The following is a 22,274-nucleotide window of genomic DNA, read 5'->3' on the forward strand; positions in this document are numbered from 1 at the left end:
TGTGTTCTCTGTTGTTTTCTGAGTACTGTTTATTGTATTTTGGTTTCTGAGTACTATTTAATGTGTGTTGGTTGCTGATTACTGTTTAATGTGTGCAGGTTTCTGAGTACTGTTTATTGTGTGCTGGCTTCTTTCTATCTCTTAGTTTGTGCTGGTTTGTGAGTACTATTTATCGTGTGCTAGTTTCTGAGTACTGTTTATTGTGGCTGGTTTTTGAGTACTGTTTAATATGTGCTGATTTCTGAATACTGTTTATCGTTTTTTTGTTTTCTGAGTACTGTTTATGGTGTGCTGGTTTTTGAGTACTTTTCATTGTGTTTTATGTGTTGTTTTCTGAGTACTAGTTATTGTATGCATGTTTCTGAATACTATTTATCGTGTGCTGGTTGTGAGTACTGTTTATTGTGGTTGGTTTCTGAGTGCTGTTTAATATGTGCTGATTTCGAAGTACTGTTCATAGTTTTTGTTTTCTGAGTACTGTTTATTGTGTGCTGGTTTTTGTGTACTATTTATTGTCTTCTATGTGTTGTTTTCTGAGTACCGTTTATTGTATTTTGGTTTCTGAGTACTATTTAATGTGTGTTGGTTGCTGATTACTGTTTAATGTGTGCTGGTTGCTGAGTACTGTTTATTGTGTACTGGCTTCTTTGTACCTCTTAGTTTGTGCTGGTTTCTGAGTACTATTTATCGTGTGCTGGTTTCTGAGTACTGTTTATTGTGGCTGGTGTCTGAGTGCTGTTTAATATTTGCTGATTTCTGAGTACTGTTTATAGTTTTTTGTTTTCTGAGTTCTGTTTATTGTGTGCTGGTTTTTGTGTACTATTTATTGTGTTCTCTGTTGTTTTCTGAGTAGTGTTTATTGTATTTTGGTTTCTGAGTACTATTTAATGTGTGTTGGTTGCTGATTACTGTTTAATGTGTGCTGGTTTCTGAGTAATGTTTATTGTGTGCTGGTTTCTTTGTACCTATGAGTTTATGCTGGTTTCTGAGTACTATTTATCGTGTGCTGGTTTCTGAGTACTTTTTATTGTGGCTGGTTTCTGAGTACTGTTTAATATGTTCTTATATTTGAATACTGTTTATCGTTTTTTGTTTTCTGAATACTGTTTACGGTGTGCTTGTTTTTGAGTACTATTTATTGTCTTCTATGTGTTGGTTTCTGAGTACTGTTTATTATGTGCTGGCTTCTTAGTACCTCTTAGTTTGTGCTGGTTTCTGAGTACTTTTATTGTTGTGTTGTTTTCTGAGTATTGTTTATTGTATTTTGGTATCTGAGTACTACTATTTAATATGTGTTGGTCGCTGATTACTGTTTAATGTATGTTGGATTCTGAGTACTGTTTATTGTGGGTAATTTCTGAGTGCTGTTTAATATTTGCTGATTTCTGAGTACTGTTTATAATTTTTTGTTTTCTGAGTACTGTTTATTGTGTGCTGGTTTTTGAGTACTATTTATTGTGTTCTGTGTTGTTTTCTGAGTACTGTTTATTGCATTTTGGTTTCTGAGTACTATTTAATGTGTGTTGGTTGCTGATTACTGTTTAATGTGTGCTGGTTGCTGAGTACTGTTTATTGTGTGCTGGCTTCTTTGTACCTCTTAGTTTGTGCTGGTTTGTGAGTACTATTTATCGTGTGCTGGTTTCTGAGTACTGTTTATTGTGGCTGGTGTCTGAGTGCTGTTTAATATTTGCTGATTTCTGAGTACTGTTTATAGTTTTTTGTTTTCTGAGTTCTATTTTTTGTGTGCTGGTTTTTGTGTACTATTTATTTTGTTCTCTTTTGTGTTCTGAGTAGTGTTTATTGTATTTTGTTTTCTCAGTACTATTTAATGTGTGTTGGTTGCTGATTACTGTTTAATGTGTTTTGGTTTAAGAGTTTATTGTGTGCTGGTTTCTTTGTACCTATGAGTTTATGCTGGTTTCTGAGTACTATTTGTCATGTGCTGGTTTCTGAGTACTTTTTATTGTGGCTGGTTTTTGAGTACTGTTTAATATGTGCTGATTTCTGAATACTGTTTATCGTTTTTTTGTTTTCTGAGTACTGTTTATGGTGTGCTGGTTTTTGAGTACTTTTCATTGTGTTCTATGTGTTGTTTTTTGAGTACTAGTTATTGTATGCATGTTTCTGAATACTATTTATCGTGTGCTGGTTGTGAGTATTGTTTATTGTGGTTGGTTTCTGAGTGCTGTTTAATATGTGCTGATTTCGGAGTACTGTTCATAGTTTTTGTTTTCTGAGTACTGTTTATTGTGTGCTGGTTTTTGTGTACTATTTATTGTCTTCTATGTGTTGTTTTCTGAGTACCGTTTATTGTATTTTGGTTTCTGAGTACTATTTAATGTGTGTTGGTTGCTGATTACTGTTTAATGTGTGCTGGTTTCTGAGTACTGTTTATTGTGTACTGGCTTCTTTGTACCTCTTAGTGTGTGCTGGTTTCTGAGTACTATTTATCCTTTGCTGGTTTCTGAGTACTTTTTATTTGTATGTACTGTTTATGGTCTTCTGGATTTTGAGTACTATTTATTGTCTTCTATGTATTGTTTTCTGGGTATTGTTTATTGTATTTTGGTATCTGAGTACTATTTGATATGTGTTGGTTGCTGATTGCTGTTTAATGTATGTTGGATTCTGAGTACTCTTTATTGTGTGGTGGCTTCTTAGCACCTCTTAGTTAGTGCTTGTTTCTGAGTACTATTTATCGTGTGATGGTTTGTGAGTACTGTTTATTGTGTCTAGTTTCTGAGTGCTGTTTAATATTTGCTGATTTCTGAGTACTGTTTATCGTTTTTTGTTTTCTGAGTTCTGTTTATTGTGTGCTGGTTTTTGTGTACTATTTATTGTGTTGTCTGTTGTTTTCTGAGTAGTGTTTATTGTATTTTGGTTTCTGAGTACTATTTAATGTGTGTTGGTTGCTGATTACTGTTTAATGTGTTTTGGTTTCTGAGTACTGTTTATTGTGTGCTGGTTTGTTTGTACCTATCAGTTTATGCTGGTTTCTGAGTACTGTTTATCGTGTGCTGGTTTCTGAGTACTTTTTATTGTGGCTGGTTTCTGAGTACTGTTTAATATGTTCTTATATTTGAATACTGTTTATCGTTTTTTGTTTTCTGAGTACTGTTTATGGTGTGCTGGTTTTTGAGTACTATTTATTGTCTTCTATGTGTTGGTTTCTGAGTACTGTTTATTATGTGCTGGCTTCTTAGTACCTCTTAGTTTGTGCTGGTTTCTGAGTACTTTTATTGTTGTGTTGTTTTCTGAGTATTGTTTATTGTATTTTGGTATCTGAGTACTACTATTTAATATGTGTTGGTCGCTGATTACTGTTTAATGTATGTTGGATTCTGAGTACTGTTTATTGTGGGTAATTTCTGAGTGCTGTTTAATATTTGCTGATTTCTAAGTACTGTTTATAATTTTTTGTTTTCTGAGTACTGTTTATTGTGTGCTGGTTTTTGTGTACTATTTATTGTGTTCTCTGTTGTTTTCTGAGTAGTGTTTATTGTATTTTGGTTTCTGAGTACTATTTAATATGTGTTGGTTGCTGATTACTGTTTAATGTGTGCAGGTTTCTGAGTACTGTTTATTGTGTGCTGGCTTCTTTCTATCTCTTAGTTTGTGCTGGTTTCTGAGTACTATTTATCGTGTGCTGGTTTCTGAGTACTTTTTATTGTGGCTGGTTTTTGAGTACTGTTTAATATGTGCTGATTTCTGAATACTGTTTATCGTTTTTTTGTTTTCTGAGTACTGTTTATGGTGTGCTGGTTTTTGAGTACTTTAAATTGTGTTTTATGTGTTGTTTTCTGAGTACTATTTATCGTGTGCTGGTTGTGAGTACTGTTTATTGTGGTTGGTTTCTGAATGCTGTTTAATATGTGCTGATTTCGGAGTAATGTTCATAGTTTTTGTTTTCTGAGTACTGTTTATTGTGTGCTGGTTTTTGTGTACTATTTATTGTCTTCTATGTGTTGTTTTCTGAGTACCGTTTATTGTATTTTGGATTCTGAGTACTATTTAATGTGTGTTGGTTGCTGATTACTGTTTAATGTGTGCAGGTTTCTGAGTACTGTTTATTGTCAGGGCCGTAAGTAGGGTTCTAAATCAGGGGAGGCAGGGGATTGGGGGCCGCCGATTGACTTTACGACTGAAAATGACACTTTTTAAATCCCAATTTATCATGTTTGTGTTTCATTTGTACTATGTAAAGAATCGTAATATGGTGTCAAAGACAAAGGTGCTTGTCTTCATTTTAAACATATATCCTATAATATAACATTTATATAATTTTATTTTCTTTTTTGCCAAAAAATCAGACGAGGCAGTTGCCTCGTCTGCCTCATCGGCAGTTACGGCCCTGATTGTGTGCTGGCTTCTTTGTACCTCTTAGTGTGTGCTGGTTTCTGAGTACTATTTATCGTGTGATGGTTTCTGAGTATTTTTTATTTGTATGTACTGTTTATGGTCTTCTGGATTTTGAGTACTATTTATTGTCTTCTATGTGTTGTTTTCTGAGTAGTGTTTATTGTATTTTCGTTCCTGAGTACTATTTAATGTGTGTTGGTTGCTGATTACTGTTTAATGTGTGCTGGTTGCTGAGTACTGTTTATTGTGTGCTGCCTTCTTTGTACCTCTTAGTTTGTGCTGGTTTCTGAGAACTATTTATCGTGTGCTGGTTTCTGAGTACTGTTTATTGTGGCTGGTGTCTGAGTGCTGTTTAATATTTGCTGATTTCTGACCACTGTTTATAGTTTTTTGTTTTCTGAGTTCTATTTTTTGTGTGCTGGTTTTTGTGTACTATTTATTTTGTTCTCTTTTGTGTTCTGAGTAGTGTTTATTGTATTTTGTTTTCTCAGTACTATTTAATGTGTGTTGGTTGCTGATTACTGTTTAATGTGTTTTGGTTTAAGAGTACTGTTTATTGTGTGCTGGCTTCTTTGTACCTATGAGTTTATGCTGGTTTCTGAGTACTATTTGTCCTGTGCTGGTTTCTGAGTACTTTTTATTGTGGCTGGTTTCTGAGTACTGTTTAATATGTGCTGATTTCTGAATACTGTTTATCGTTTTTTTGTTTTCTGAGTACTGTTTATGGTGTGCTGGTTTTTGAGTACTTTTCATTGTGTTTTATGTGTTGTTTTTTGAGTACTAGTTATTGTATGCATGTTTCTGAATACTATTTATCGTGTGCTGGTTGTGAGTACTGTTTATTGTGGTTGGTTTCTGAGTGCTGTTTAATATGTGCTGATTTCGGAGTACTGTTCATAGTTTTTGTTTTCTGAGTACTGTTTATTGTGTGCTGGTTTTTGTGTACTATTTATTGTCTTCTATGTGTTGTTTTCTGAGTACCGTTTATTGTATTTTGGTTTCTGAGTACTATTTAATGTGTGTTGGTTGCTGATTACTGTTTAATGTGTGCTGGTTTCTGAGTACTGTTTATTGTGTACTGGCTTCTTTGTACCTCTTAGTGTGTGCTGGTTTCTGAGTACTATTTATCCTTTGCTGGTTTCTGAGTACTTTTTATTTGTATGTACTGTTTATGGTCTTCTGGATTTTGAGTACTATTTATTGTCTTCTATGTATTGTCTTCTATGTATTGTTTTCTGAGTATTGTTTATTGTATTTTGGTATCTGAGTACTATTTGATATGTGTTGGTTGCTGATTGCTGTTTAATGTATGTTGGATTCTGAGTACTCTTTATTGTGTGGTGGCTTCTTAGCACCTCTTAGTTTGTGCTTGTTTCTGAGTACTATTTATCGTGTGATGGTTTGTGAGTACTGTTTATTGTGTCTAGTTTCTGAATGCTGTTTACTATTTGCTGATTTCTGAGTACTGTTTATCGTTTTTTGTTTTCTGAGTTCTGTTTATTGTGTGCTGGTTTTTGTGTACTATTTATTGTGTTGTCTGTTGTTTTCTGAGTAGTGTTTATTGTATTTTGGTTTCTGAGTACTATTTAATGTGTGTTGGTTGCTGATTACTGTTTAATGTGTGCTGGTTTCTGAGTACTGTTTATTGTGTGCTGGTTTCTTTGTACCTATCAGTTTATGCTGGTTTCTGAGTACTGTTTATCGTGTGCTGGTTTCTGAGTACTTTTTATTGTGGCTGGTTTCTGTGTACTGTTTAATGTGTTCTTATATTTGAATACTGTTTATCATTTTTTTGTTTTCTGAGTACTGTTTATGGTGTGCTGGTTTTTGAGTACTATTTATTGTCTTCTATGTGTTGGTTTCTGAGTACTGTTTATTATGTGCTGGCTTCTTAGTACCTCTTAGTTTGTGCTGGTTTCTGAGTACTTTTATTGTTGTGTTGTTTTCTGAGTATTGTTTATTGTATTTTGGTATCTGAGTACTACTATTTAATATGTGTTGGTCGCTGATTACTGTTTAATGTATGTTGGATTCTGAGTACTGTTTATTGTGGGTAATTTCTGAGTGCTGTTTAATATTTGCTGATTTCTGAGTACTGTTTATAATTTTTTGTTTTCTGAGTACTGTTTATTGTGTGCTGGTTTTTGTGTACTATTTATTGTGTTCTCTGTTGTTTTCTGAGTACTGTTTATTGTATTTTGGTTTCTGAGTACTATTTAATGTGTGTTGGTTGCTGATTACTGTTTAATGTGTGCAGGTTTCTGAGTACTGTTTATTGTGTGCTGGCTTCTTTCTATCTCTTAGTTTGTGCTGGTTTGTGAGTACTATTTATCGTGTGCTGGTTTCTGAGTACTTTTTATTGTGGCTGGTTTTTGAGTACTGTTTAATATGTGCTGATTTCTGAATACTGTTTATCGTTTTTTTGTTTTCTGAGTACTGTTTATGGTGTGCTGGTTTTTGAGTACTTTTCATTGTGTTTTATGTGTTGTTTTCTGAGTACTAGTTATTGTATGCATGTTTCTGAATACTATTTATCGTGTGCTGGTTGTGAGTACTGTTTATTGTGGTTGGTTTCTGAATGCTGTTTAATATGTGCTGATTTCGGAGTACTGTTCATAGTTTTTGTTTTCTGAGTACTGTTTATTGTGTGCTGGTTTTTGTGTACTATTTATTGTCTTCTATGTGTTGTTTTCTGAGTACCGTTTATTGTATTTTGGTTTCTGAGTACTATTTAATGTGTGTTGGTTGCTGATTACTGTTTAATGTGTGCAGGTTTCTGAGTACTGTTTATTGTGTGCTGGCTTCTTTGTACCTCTTAGTGTGTGCTGGTTTCTGAGTACTATTTATCGTGTGCTGGTTTGTGAGTACTGTTTATTGTGTCTAGTTTCTGAGTGCTGTTTAATATTTGCTGATTTCTGAGTACTGTTTATAGTTTTTTGTTTTCTGAGTACTGTTTATTGTGTGCTGGTTTTTGTGTACTATTTATTGTGTTCTCTGTTGTTTTCTGAGTAGTGTTTATTGTATTTTGGTTTCTGAGTACTATTTAATGTGTGTTGGTTGCTGATTACTGTTTAATGTGTGCTGGTTTCAGAGTACTTTTTTTTGTGGCTGGTTTCTGAGTACTGTTTAATATGTTCTTATATTTGAATACTGTTTATCGTTTTTTGTTTTCTGATTACTGTTTATGGTGTGCTGGTTTTTGACTACTATTTATTGTCTTCTATGTGTTGGTTTCTGAGTACTGTTTAATATGTGCTTGCTTCTTAGTACCTCTTAGTTTGTGCTGGTTTCTGAGTACTTTTATTGTTGTGTTGTTTTCTGAGTATTGTTTATTGTATTTTGGTATCTGAGTACTACTAATTTAATATGTGTTGGTCGCTGATTACTGTTTAATGTATGTTGGATTCTGAGTACTGTTTATTGTGGGTAATTTCTGAGTGCTGTTTAATATTTGCTGATTTCTGAGTACTGTTTATAATTTTTTGTTTTCTGAGTACTGTTTATTGTCTGCTGGTTTTTGAGTACTATTTATTGTGTTCTCTGTTGTTTTCTGAGTACTGTTTATTGCATTTTGGTTTCTGAGTACTATTTAATGTGTGTTGGTTGCTGATTACTGTTTAATGTGTGCTGGTTGCTGAGTACTGTTTATTGTGTGCTGCCTTCTTTGTACCTCTTAGTTTGTGCTGGTTTCTGAGAACTATTTATCGTGTGCTGGTTTCTGAGTACTGTTTATTGTGGCTGGTGTCTGAGTGCTGTTTAATATTTGCTGATTTCTGAGTACTGTTTATAGTTTTTTGTTTTCTGAGTTCTATTTTTTGTGTGCTGGTTTTTGTGTACTATTTATTTTGTTCTCTTTTGTGTTCTGAGTAGTGTTTATTGTATTTTGTTTTCTCAGTACTATTTAATGTGTGTTGGTTGCTGATTACTGTTTAATGTGTTTTGGTTTAAGAGTACTGTTTATTGTGTGCTGGCTTCTTTGTACCTATGAGTTTATGCTGGTTTCTGAGTACTATTTGTCCTGTGCTGGTTTCTGAGTACTTTTTATTGTGGCTGGTTTCTGAGTACTGTTTAATATGTGCTGATTTCTGAATACTGTTTATCGTTTTTTTGTTTTCTGAGTACTGTTTATGGTGTGCTGGTTTTTGAGTACTTTTCATTGTGTTTTATGTGTTGTTTTTTGAGTACTAGTTATTGTATGCATGTTTCTGAATACTATTTATCGTGTGCTGGTTGTGAGTACTGTTTATTGTGGTTGGTTTCTGAGTGCTGTTTAATATGTGCTGATTTCGGAGTACTGTTCATAGTTTTTGTTTTCTGAGTACTGTTTATTGTGTGCTGGTTTTTGTGTACTATTTATTGTCTTCTATGTGTTGTTTTCTGAGTACCGTTTATTGTATTTTGGTTTCTGAGTACTATTTAATGTGTGTTGGTTGCTGATTACTGTTTAATGTGTGCTGGTTTCTGAGTACTGTTTATTGTGTACTGGCTTCTTTGTACCTCTTAGTGTGTGCTGGTTTCTGAGTACTATTTATCCTTTGCTGGTTTCTGAGTACTTTTTATTTGTATGTACTGTTTATGGTCTTCTGGATTTTGAGTACTATTTATTGACTTCTATGTATTGTTTTCTGAGTATTGTTTATTGTATTTTGGTATCTGAGTACTATTTGATATGTGTTGGTTGCTGATTGCTGTTTAATGTATGTTGGATTCTGAGTACTCTTTATTGTGTGGTGGCTTCTTAGCACCTCTTAGTTTGTGCTTGTTTCTGAGTACTATTTATCGTGTGATGGTTTGTGAGTACTGTTTATTGTGTCTAGTTTCTGAATGCTGTTTACTATTTGCTGATTTCTGAGTACTGTTTATCGTTTTTTGTTTTCTGAGTTCTGTTTATTGTGTGCTGGTTTTTGTGTACTATTTATTGTGTTGTCTGTTGTTTTCTGAGTAGTGTTTATTGTATTTTGGTTTCTGAGTACTATTTAATGTGTGTTGGTTGCTGATTACTGTTTAATGTGTGCAGGTTTCTGAGTACTGTTTATTGTGTGCTGGTTTCTTTGTACCTATCAGTTTATGCTGGTTTCTGATTACTGTTTTTCGTGTGCTGGTTTCTGAGTACTTTTTATTGTGGCTGGTTTCTGAGTACTGTTTAATATGTTCTTATATTTGAATACTGTTTATCATTTTTTTGTTTTCTGAGTACTGTTTATGGTGTGCTGGTTTTTGAGTACTATTTATTGTCTTCTATGTGTTGGTTTCTGAGTACTGTTTATTATGTGCTGGCTTCTTAGTACCTCTTAGTTTGTGCTGGTTTCTGAGTACTTTTATTGTTGTGTTGTTTTCTGAGTATTGTTTATTGTATTTTGGTATCTGAGTACTACTATTTAATATGTGTTGGTCGCTGATTACTGTTTAATGTATGTTGGATTCTGAGTACTGTTTATTGTGGGTAATTTCTGAGTGCTGTTTAATATTTGCTGATTTCTGAGTACTGTTTATAATTTTTTGTTTTCTGAGTACTGTTTATTGTGTGCTGGTTTTTGTGTACTATTTATTGTGTTCTCTGTTGTTTTCTGAGTAGTGTTTATTGTATTTTGGTTTCTGAGTACTATTTAATGTGTGTTGGTTGCTGATTACTGTTTAATGTGTGCAGGTTTCTGAGTACTGTTTATTGTGTGCTGGCTTCTTTCTATCTCTTAGTTTGTGCTGGTTTGTGAGTACTATTTATCGTGTGCTGGTTTCTGAGTACTTTTTATTGTGGCTGGTTTTTGAGTACTGTTTAATATGTGCTGATTTCTGAATACTGTTTATCGTTTTTTTGTTTTCTGAGTACTGTTTATGGTGTGCTGGTTTTTGAGTACTTTTCATTGTGTTTTATGTGTTGTTTTCTGAGTACTAGTTATTGTATGCATGTTTCTGAATACTATTTATCGTGTGTTGGTTGTGAGTACTGTTTATTGTGGTTGGTTTCTGAATGCTGTTTAATATGTGCTGATTTCGGAGTACTGTTCATAGTTTTTGTTTTCTGAGTACTGTTTATTGTGTGCTGGTTTTTGTGTACTATTTATTGTCTTCTATGTGTTGTTTTCTGAGTACCGTTTATTGTATTTTGGTTTCTGAGTACTATTTAATGTGTGTTGGTTGCTGATTACTGTTTAATGTGTGCAGGTTTCTGAGTACTGTTTATTGTGTGCTGGCTTCTTTGTACCTCTTAGTGTGTGCTGGTTTCTGAGTACTATTTATCTTTTGCTGGTTTCTGAGTATTTTTTATTTGTATGTACTGTTTATGGTCTTCTGGATTTTGAGTACTATTTATTGTCTTCTATGTATTGTTTTCTGAGTAGTGTTTATTGTATTTTCGTTCCTGAGTACTATTTAATGTGTGTTGGTTGCTGATTACTGTTTAATGTGTGCTGGTTTCTGAGTACTGTTTATTGTGTGCTGGCTTCTTTGTACCTCTTCGTTTGTGCTGGTTTCTAAGTACTATTTATCGTGTGCTGGTTTCTGAGTACTTTTTATTGTGGCTGGTTTCTGAGTACTGTTTATTGTGTGCTGGCTTCTTTGTACCTCTTCGTTTGTGCTGGTTTCTGAGTACTATTTATCGTGTGCTGGTTTCTGAGTACTTTTTATTGTGGCTGGTTTCTGAGTACTGTTTAATATGTTCTTATATTTGAATACTGTTTATCGTTTTTTGTTTTCTGAATACTGTTTATTATGTGCTGGCTTCTTAGTACCTCTTAGTTTGTGCTGGTTTCTGAGTACTTTTATTGTTGTGTTGTTTTCTGAGTATTGTTTATTGTATTTTGGTATCTGAGTACTACTATTTAATATGTGTTGGTCGCTGATTACTGTTTAATGTATGTTGGATTCTGAGTACTGTTTATTGTGGGTAATTTCTGAGTGCTGTTTAATATTTGCTGATTTCTGAGTACTGTTTATAATTTTTTGTTTACTGAGTACTGTTTATTGTGTGCTGGTTTTTGAGTACTATTTATTGTGTTCTCTGTTGTTTTCTGAGTACTGTTTATTGCATTTTGGTTTTTGAGTACTATTTAATGTGCGTTGGTTGCTGATTACTGTTTAATGTGTGCTGGTTGCTGAGTACTGTTTATTGTGTGCTGGCTTCTTTGTACCTCTTAGTTTGTGCTGGTTTCTGAGTACTATTTATCGTGTGCTGGTTTCTGAGTACTGTTTATTGTGGCTGGTGTCTGAGTGCTGTTTAATATTTGCTGATTTCTGACTACTGTTTATAGTTTTTTGTTTTCTGAGTTCTGTTTATCGTGTGCTGGTTTTTGTGTACTATTTATTGTGTTCTCTGTTGTTTTCTGAGTAGTTTTTATTGTATTTTGGTTTCTGAGTACTATTTAATGTGTGTTGGTTGCTGATTACTGTTTAATGTGTTTTGGTTTCTGAGTACTGTTTATTGTGTGTTGGCTTCTTTGTACCTCTTAGTTTGTGCTGGTTTCTGAGTACTATTTATCGTGTGCTGGTTTCTGAGTACTTTTTATTGTGGCTGGTTTCTGAGTACTGTTTAATATGTTCTTATATTTGAATACTGTTTATCGTTTTTTGTTTTCTGAATACTGTTTACGGTGTGCTTGTTTTTGAGTACTATTTATTGTCTTCTATGTGTTGGTTTCTGAGTACTGTTTATTATGTGCTGGCTTCTTATTACCTCTTAGTTTGTGCTGGTTTCTGAGTACTTTTATTGTTGTGTTGTTTTCTGAGTATTGTTTATTGTATTTTGGTATCTGAGTACTACTATTTAATATGTGTTGGTCGCTGATTACTGTTTAATGTATGTTGGATTCTGAGTACTGTTTATTGTGGGTAATTTCTGAGTGCTGTTTAATATTTGCTGATTTCTGAGTACTGTTTATAATTTTTTGTTTTCTGAGTACTGTTTATTGTGTGCTGGTTTTTGAGTACTATTTATTGTGTTCTCTGTTGTTTTCTGAGTACTGTTTATTGCATTTTGGTTTCTGAGTACTATTTAATGTGTGTTGGTTGCTGATTACTGTTTAATGTGTGCTGGTTGCTGAGTACTGGTTATTGTGTGCTGGCTTCTTTGTACCTCTTAGTTTGTGCTGGTTTGTGAGTACTATTTATCGTGTGCTGGTTTGTGAGTACTGTTTATTGTGTCTAGTTTCTGAGTGCTGTTTAATATTTGCTGATTTCTGACTACTGTTTATAGTTTTTTGTTTTCTGAGTACTGTTTATTGTGTGCTGGTTTTTGTGTACTATTTATTGTGTTCTCTGTTGTTTTCTGAGTAGTGTTTATTGTATTTTGGTTTCTGAGTACTATTTAATGTGTGTTGGTTGCTGATTACTGTTTAATGTGTGCTGGTTTCAGAGTACTTTTTTTTGTGGCTGGTTTCTGAGTACTGTTTAATATGTTCTTATATTTGAATACTGTTTATCGTTTTTTGTTTTCTGATTACTGTTTATGGTGTGCTGGTTTTTGACTACTATTTATTGTCTTCTATGTGTTGGTTTCTGAGTACTGTTTAATATGTGCTTGCTTCTTAGTACCTCTTAGTTTGTGCTGGTTTCTGAGTACTTTTATTGTTGTATTGTTTTCTGAGTATTGTTTATTGTATTTTGGTATCTGAGTACTACTATTTAATATGTGTTGGTCGCTGATTACTGTTTAATGTATGTTGGATTCTGAGTACTGTTTATTGTGGGTAATTTCTGAGTGCTGTTTAATATTTGCTGATTTCTGAGTACTGTTTATAATTTTTTGTTTTCTGAGTACTGTTTATTGTCTGCTGGTTTTTGAGTACTATTTATTGTGTTCTCTGTTGTTTTCTGAGTACTGTTTATTGCATTTTGGTTTCTGAGTACTATTTAATGTGTGTTGGTTGCTGATTACTGTTTAATGTGTGCTGGTTGCTGAGTACTGTTTATTGTGTGCTGCCTTCTTTGTACCTCTTAGTTTGTGCTGGTTTCTGAGAACTATTTATCGTGTGCTGGTTTCTGAGTACTGTTTATTGTGGCTGGTGTCTGAGTGCTGTTTAATATTTGCTGATTTCTGAGTACTGTTTATAGTTTTTTGTTTTCTGAGTTCTATTTTTTGTGTGCTGGTTTTTGTGTACTATTTATTTTGTTCTCTTTTGTGTTCTGAGTAGTGTTTATTGTATTTTGTTTTCTCAGTACTATTTAATGTGTGTTGGTTGCTGATTACTGTTTAATGTGTTTTGGTTTAAGAGTACTGTTTATTGTGTGCTGGCTTCTTTGTACCTATGAGTTTATGCTGGTTTCTGAGTACTATTTGTCCTGTGCTGGTTTCTGAGTACTTTTTATTGTGGCTGGTTTCTGAGTACTGTTTAATATGTGCTGATTTCTGAATACTGTTTATCGTTTTTTTGTTTTCTGAGTACTGTTTATGGTGTGCTGGTTTTTGAGTACTTTTCATTGTGTTTTATGTGTTGTTTTTTGAGTACTAGTTATTGTATGCATGTTTCTGAATACTATTTATCGTGTGCTGGTTGTGAGTACTGTTTATTGTGGTTGGTTTCTGAGTGCTGTTTAATATGTGCTGATTTCGGAGTACTGTTCATAGTTTTTGTTTTCTGAGTACTGTTTATTGTGTGCTGGTTTTTGTGTACTATTTATTGTCTTCTATGTGTTGTTTTCTGAGTACCGTTTATTGTATTTTGGTTTCTGAGTACTATTTAATGTGTGTTGGTTGCTGATTACTGTTTAATGTGTGCTGGTTTCTGAGTACTGTTTATTGTGTACTGGCTTCTTTGTACCTCTTAGTGTGTGCTGGTTTCTGAGTACTATTTATCCTTTGCTGGTTTCTGAGTACTTTTTATTTGTATGTACTGTTTATGGTCTTCTGGATTTTGAGTACTATTTATTGTCTTCTATGTATTGTTTTCTGAGTATTGTTTATTGTATTTTGGTATCTGAGTACTATTTGATATGTGTTGGTTGCTGATTGCTGTTTAATGTATGTTGGATTCTGAGTACTCTTTATTGTGTGGTGGCTTCTTAGCACCTCTTAGTTTGTGCTTGTTTCTGAGTACTATTTATCGTGTGATGGTTTGTGAGTACTGTTTATTGTGTCTAGTTTCTGAATGCTGTTTACTATTTGCTGATTTCTGAGTACTGTTTATCGTTTTTTGTTTTCTGAGTTCTGTTTATTGTGTGCTGGTTTTTGTGTACTATTTATTGTGTTGTCTGTTGTTTTCTGAGTAGTGTTTATTGTATTTTGGTTTCTGAGTACTATTTAATGTGTGTTGGTTGCTGATTACTGTTTAATGTGTGCAGGTTTCTGAGTACTGTTTATTGTGTGCTGGTTTCTTTGTACCTATCAGTTTATGCTGGTTTCTGATTACTGTTTTTCGTGTGCTGGTTTCTGAGTACTTTTTATTGTGGCTGGTTTCTGAGTACTGTTTAATATGTTCTTATATTTGAATACTGTTTATCATTTTTTTGTTTTCTGAGTACTGTTTATGGTGTGCTGGTTTTTGAGTACTATTTATTGTCTTCTATGTGTTGGTTTCTGAGTACTGTTTATTATGTGCTGGCTTCTTAGTACCTCTTAGTTTGTGCTGGTTTCTGAGTACTTTTATTGTTGTGTTGTTTTCTGAGTATTGTTTATTGTATTTTGGTATCTGAGTACTACTATTTAATATGTGTTGGTCGCTGATTACTGTTTAATGTATGTTGGATTCTGAGTACTGTTTATTGTGGGTAATTTCTGAGTGCTGTTTAATATTTGCTGATTTCTGAGTACTGTTTATAATTTTTTGTTTTCTGAGTACTGTTTATTGTGTGCTGGTTTTTGTGTACTATTTATTGTGTTCTCTGTTGTTTTCTGAGTAGTGTTTATTGTATTTTGGTTTCTGAGTACTATTTAATGTGTGTTGGTTGCTGATTACTGTTTAATGTGTGCAGGTTTCTGAGTACTGTTTATTGTGTGCTGGCTTCTTTCTATCTCTTAGTTTGTGCTGGTTTGTGAGTACTATTTATCGTGTGCTGGTTTCTGAGTACTTTTTATTGTGGCTGGTTTTTGAGTACTGTTTAATATGTGCTGATTTCTGAATACTGTTTATCGTTTTTTTGTTTTCTGAGTACTGTTTATGGTGTGCTGGTTTTTGAGTACTTTTCATTGTGTTTTATGTGTTGTTTTCTGAGTACTAGTTATTGTATGCATGTTTCTGAATACTATTTATCGTGTGCTGGTTGTGAGTACTGTTTATTGTGGTTGGTTTCTGAATGCTGTTTGATATGTGCTGATTTCGGAGTACTGTTCATAGTTTTTGTTTTCTGAGTACTGTTTATTGTGTGCTGGTTTTTGTGTACTATTTATTGTCTTCTATGTGTTGTTTTCTGAGTACCGTTTATTGTATTTTGGTTTCTGAGTACTATTTAATGTGTGTTGGTTGCTGATTACTGTTTAATGTGTGCAGGTTTCTGAGTACTGTTTATTGTGTGCTGGCTTCTTTGTACCTCTTAGTGTGTGCTGGTTTCTGAGTACTATTTATCTTTTGCTGGTTTCTGAGTATTTTTTATTTGTATGTACTGTTTATGGTCTTCTGGATTTTGAGTACTATTTATTGTCTTCTATGTATTGTTTTCTGAGTAGTGTTTATTGTATTTTCGTTCCTGAGTACTATTTAATGTGTGTTGGTTGCTGATTACTGTTTAATGTGTGCTGGTTTCTGAGTACTGTTTATTGTGTGCTGGCTTCTTTGTACCTCTTCGTTTGTGCTGGTTTCTAAGTACTATTTATCGTGTGCTGGTTTCTGAGTACTTTTTATTGTGGCTGGTTTCTGAGTACTGTTTATTGTGTGCTGGCTTCTTTGTACCTCTTCGTTTGTGCTGGTTTCTGAGTACTATTTATCGTGTGCTGGTTTCTGAGTACTTTTTATTGTGGCTGGTTTCTGAGTACTGTTTAATATGTTCTTATATTTGAATACTGTTTATCGTTTTTTGTTTTCTGAATACTGTTTATTATGTGCTGGCTTCTTAGTACCTCTTAGATTGTGCTGGTTTCTGAGTACTTTTATTGTTGTGTTGTTTTCTGAGTATTGTTTATTGTATTTTGGTATCTGAGTACTACTATTTAATATGTGTTGGTCGCTGATTACTGTTTAATGTATGTTGGATTCTGAGTACTGTTTATTGTGGGTAATTTCTGAGTGCTGTTTAATATTTGCTGATTTCTGAGTACTGTTTATAATTTTTTGTTTACTGAGTACTGTTTATTGTGTGCTGGTTTTTGAGTACTATTTATTGTGTTCTCTGTTGTTTTCTGAGTACTGTTTATTGCATTTTGGTTTTTGAGTACTATTTAATGTGCGTTGGTTGCTGATTACTGTTTAATGTGTGCTGGTTGCTGAGTACTGTTTATTGTGTGCTGGCTTCTTTGTACCTCTTAGTTTGTGCTGGTTTCTGAGTACTATTTATCGTGTGCTGGTTTCTGAGTACTGTTTATTGTGGCTGGTGTCTGAGTGCTGTTTAATATTTGCTGATTTCTGACTACTGTTTATAGTTTTTTGTTTTCTGAGTTCTGTTTATCGTGTGCTGGTTTTTGTGTACTATTTATTGTGTTCTCTGTTGTTTTCTGAGTAGTTTTTATTGTATTTTGGTTTCTGAGTACTATTTAATGTGTGTTGGTTGCTGATTACTGTTTAATGTGTTTTGGTTTCTGAGTACTGTTTATTGTGTGTTGGCTTCTTTGTACCTCTTAGTTTGTGCTGGTTTCTGAGTACTATTTATCGTGTGCTGGTTTCTGAGTACTTTTTATTGTGGCTGGTTTCTGAGTACTGTTTAATATGTTCTTATATTTGAATACTGTTTATCGTTTTTTGTTTTCTGAATACTGTTTATTATGTGCTGGCTTCTTAGTACCTCTTAGTTTGTGCTGGTTTCTGAGTACTTTTATTGTTGTGTTGTTTTCTGAGTATTGTTTATTGTATTTTGGTATCTGAGTACTACTATTTAATATGTGTTGGTCGCTGATTACTGTTTAATGTATGTTGGATTCTGAGTACTGTTTATTGTGGGTAATTTCTGAGTGCTGTTTAATATTTGCTGATTTCTGAGTACTGTTTATAATTTTTTGTTTTCTGAGTACTGTTTATTGTGTGCTGGTTTTTGAGTACTATTTATTGTGTTCTCTGTTGTTTTCTGAGTACTGTTTATTGCATTTTGGTTTCTGAGTACTATTTAATGTGTGTTGGTTGCTGATTACTGTTTAATGTGTGCTGGTTGCTGAGTACTGGTTATTGTGTGCTGGCTTCTTTGTACCTCTTAGTTTGTGCTGGTTTGTGAGTACTATTTATCGTGTGCTGGTTTGTGAGTACTGTTTATTGTGTCTAGTTTCTGAGTGCTGTTTAATATTTGCTGATTTCTGAGTACTGTTTATAGTTTTTTGTTTTCTGAGTACTGTTTATTGTGTGCTGGTTTTTGTGTACTATTTATTGTGTTCTCTGTTGTTTTCTGAGTAGTGTTTATTGTATTTTGGTTTCTGAGTACTATTTAATGTGTGTTGGTTGCTGATTACTGTTTAATGTGTGCAGGTTTCTGAGTACTGTTTATTGTGTGCTGGCTTCTTTCTATCTCTTAGTTTGTGCTGGTTTGTGAGTACTATTTATCGTGTGCTGGTTTCTGAGTACTTTTTATTGTGGCTGGTTTTTGAGTACTGTTTAATATGTGCTGATTTCTGAATACTGTTTATCGTTTTTTTGTTTTCTGAGTACTGTTTATGGTGTGCTGGTTTTTGAGTACTTTTCATTGTGTTTTATGTGTTGTTTTCTGAGTACTAGTTATTGTATGCATGTTTCTGAATACTATTTATCGTGTGCTGGTTGTGAGTACTGTTTATTGTGGTTGGTTTCTGAATGCTGTTTAATATGTGCTGATTTCGGAGTACTGTTCATAGTTTTTGTTTTCTGAGTACTGTTTATTGTGTGCTGGTTTTTGTGTACTATTTATTGTCTTCTATGTGTTGTTTTCTGAGTACCGTTTATTGTATTTTGGTTTCTGAGTACTATTTAATGTGTGTTGGTTGCTGATTACTGTTTAATGTGTGCAGGTTTCTGAGTACTGTTTATTGTGTGCTGGCTTCTTTGTACCTCTTAGTGTGTGCTGGTTTCTGAGTACTATTTATCTTTTGCTGGTTTCTGAGTATTTTTTATTTGTATGTACTGTTTATGGTCTTCTGGATTTTGAGTACTATTTATTGTCTTCTATGTATTGTTTTCTGAGTAGTGTTTATTGTATTTTCGTTCCTGAGTACTATTTAATGTGTGTTGGTTGCTGATTACTGTTTAATGTGTGCTGGTTTCTGAGTACTGTTTATTGTGTGCTGGCTTCTTTGTACCTCTTCGTTTGTGCTGGTTTCTAAGTACTATTTATCGTGTGCTTGTTTCTGAGTACTTTTTATTGTGGCTGGTTTCTGAGTACTGTTTATTGTGTGCTGGCTTCTTTGTACCTCTTCGTTTGTGCTGGTTTCTGAGTACTATTTATCGTGTGCTGGTTTCTGAGTACTTTTTATTGTGGCTGGTTTCTGAGTACTGTTTAATATGTTCTTATATTTGAATACTGTTTATCGTTTTTTGTTTTCTGAATACTGTTTATTATGTGCTGGCTTCTTAGTACCTCTTAGTTTGTGCTGGTTTCTGAGTACTTTTATTGTTGTGTTGTTTTCTGAGTATTGTTTATTGTATTTTGGTATCTGAGTACTACTATTTAATATGTGTTGGTCGCTGATTACTGTTTAATGTATGTTGGATTCTGAGTACTGTTTATTGTGGGTAATTTCTGAGTGCTGTTTAATATTTGCTGATTTCTGAGTACTGTTTATAATTTTTTGTTTACTGAGTACTGTTTATTGTGTGCTGGTTTTTGAGTACTATTTATTGTGTTCTCTGTTGTTTTCTGAGTACTGTTTATTGCATTTTGGTTTTTGAGTACTATTTAATGTGCGTTGGTTGCTGATTACTGTTTAATGTGTGCTGGTTGCTGAGTACTGTTTATTGTGTGCTGGCTTCTTTGTACCTCTTAGTTTGTGCTGGTTTCTGAGTACTATTTATCGTGTGCTGGTTTCTGAGTACTGTTTATTGTGGCTGGTGTCTGAGTGCTGTTTAATATTTGCTGATTTCTGACTACTGTTTATAGTTTTTTGTTTTCTGAGTTCTGTTTATCGTGTGCTGGTTTTTGTGTACTATTTATTGTGTTCTCTGTTGTTTTCTGAGTAGTTTTTATTGTATTTTGGTTTCTGAGTACTATTTAATGTGTGTTGGTTGCTGATTACTGTTTAATGTGTTTTGGTTTCTGAGTACTGTTTATTGTGTGTTGGCTTCTTTGTACCTCTTAGTGTGTGCTGGTTTCTGAGTACTATTTATCGTGTGCTGGTTTCTGAGTACTTTTTATTGTGGCTGGTTTCTGAGTACTGTTTAATATGTTCTTATATTTGAATACTGTTTATCGTTTTTTGTTTTCTGAATACTGTTTACGGTGTGCTTGTTTTTGAGTACTATTTATTGTCTTCTATGTGTTGGTTTCTGAGTACTGTTTATTATGTGCTGGCTTCTTATTACCTCTTAGTTTGTGCTGGTTTCTGAGTACTTTTATTGTTGTGTTGTTTTCTGAGTATTGTTTATTGTATTTTGGTATCTGAGTACTACTATTTAATATGTGTTGGTCGCTGATTACTGTTTAATGTATGTTGGATTCTGAGTACTGTTTATTGTGGGTAATTTCTGAGTGCTGTTTAATATTTGCTGATTTCTGAGTACTGTTTATAATTTTTTGTTTTCTGAGTACTGTTTATTGTGTGCTGGTTTTTGAGTACTATTTATTGTGTTCTCTGTTGTTTTCTGAGTACTGTTTATTGCATTTTGGTTTCTGAGTACTATTTAATGTGTGTTGGTTGCTGATTACTGTTTAATGTGTGCTGGTTGCTGAGTACTGGTTATTGTGTGCTGGCTTCTTTGTACCTCTTAGTTTGTGCTGGTTTGTGAGTACTATTTATCGTGTGCTGGTTTGTGAGTACTGTTTATTGTGTCTAGTTTCTGAGTGCTGTTTAATATTTGCTGATTTCTGAGTACTGTTTATAGTTTTTTGTTTTCTGAGTACTGTTTATTGTGTGCTGGTTTTTGTGTACTATTTATTGTGTTCTCTGTTGTTTTCTGAGTAGTGTTTATTGTATTTTGGTTTCTGAGTACTATTTAATGTGTGTTGGTTGCTGATTACTGTTTAATGTGTGCTGGTTTCAGAGTACTTTTTTTTGTGGCTGGTTTCTGAGTACTGTTTAATATGTTCTTATATTTGAATACTGTTTATCGTTTTTTGTTTTCTGATTACTGTTTATGGTGTGCTGGTTTTTGACTACTATTTATTGTCTTCTATGTGTTGGTTTCTGAGTACTGTTTAATATGTGCTGGCTTCTTAGTACCTCTTAGTTTGTGCTGGTTTCTGAGTACTTTTATTGTTGTGTTGTTTTCTGAGTATTGTTTATTGTATTTTGGTATCTGAGTACTACTATTTAATATGTGTTGGTCGCTGATTACTGTTTAATGTATGTTGGATTCTGAGTACTGTTTATTGTGGGTAATTTCTGAGTGCTGTTTAATATTTGCTGATTTCTGAGTACTGTTTATAATTTTTTGTTTTCTGAGTACTGTTTATTGTCTGCTGGTTTTTGAGTACTATTTATTGTGTTCTCTGTTGTTTTCTGAGTACTGTTTATTGCATTTTGGTTTCTGAGTACTATTTAATGTGTGTTGGTTGCTGATTACTGTTTAATGTGTGCAGGTTTCTGAGTACTGTTTATTGTGTGCTGGCTTCTTTGTACCTCTTAGTGTGTGCTGGTTTCTGAGTACTATTTATCTTTTGCTGGTTTCTGAGTATTTTTTATTTGTATGTACTGTTTATGGTCTTCTGGATTTTGAGTACTATTTATTGTCTTCTATGTATTGTTTTCTGAGTAGTGTTTATTGTATTTTCGTTCCTGAGTACTATTTAATGTGTGTTGGTTGCTGATTACTGTTTAATGTGTGCTGGTTTCTGAGTACTGTTTATTGTGTGCTGGCTTCTTTGTACCTCTTCGTTTGTGCTGGTTTCTAAGTACTATTTATCGTGTGCTGGTTTCTGAGTACTTTTTATTGTGGCTGGTTTCTGAGTACTGTTTATTGTGTGCTGGCTTCTTTGTACCTCTTCGTTTGTGCTGGTTTCTGAGTACTATTTATCGTGTGCTGGTTTCTGAGTACTTTTTATTGTGGCTGGTTTCTGAGTACTGTTTAATATGTTCTTATATTTGAATACTGTTTATCGTTTTTTGTTTTCTGAATACTGTTTATTATGTGCTGGCTTCTTAGTACCTCTTAGTTTGTGCTGGTTTCTGAGTACTTTTATTGTTGTGTTGTTTTCTGAGTATTGTTTATTGTATTTTGGTATCTGAGTACTACTATTTAATATGTGTTGGTCGCTGATTACTGTTTAATGTATGTTGGATTCTGAGTACTGTTTATTGTGGGTAATTTCTGAGTGCTGTTTAATATTTGCTGATTTCTGAGTACTGTTTATAATTTTTTGTTTACTGAGTACTGTTTATTGTGTGCTGGTTTTTGAGTACTATTTATTGTGTTCTCTGTTGTTTTCTGAGTACTGTTTATTGCATTTTGGTTTTTGAGTACTATTTAATGTGCGTTGGTTGCTGATTACTGTTTAATGTGTGCTGGTTGCTGAGTACTGTTTATTGTGTGCTGGCTTCTTTGTACCTCTTAGTTTGTGCTGGTTTCTGAGTACTATTTATCGTGTGCTGGTTTCTGAGTACTGTTTATTGTGGCTGGTGTCTGAGTGCTGTTTAATATTTGCTGATTTCTGACTACTGTTTATAGTTTTTTGTTTTCTGAGTTCTGTTTATCGTGTGCTGGTTTTTGTGTACTATTTATTGTGTT

This window comes from Ostrea edulis, chromosome 9, assembly GCF_947568905.1.
Source record: "Ostrea edulis chromosome 9, xbOstEdul1.1, whole genome shotgun sequence".
Taxonomy (NCBI): domain Eukaryota; kingdom Metazoa; phylum Mollusca; class Bivalvia; order Ostreida; family Ostreidae; genus Ostrea; species Ostrea edulis.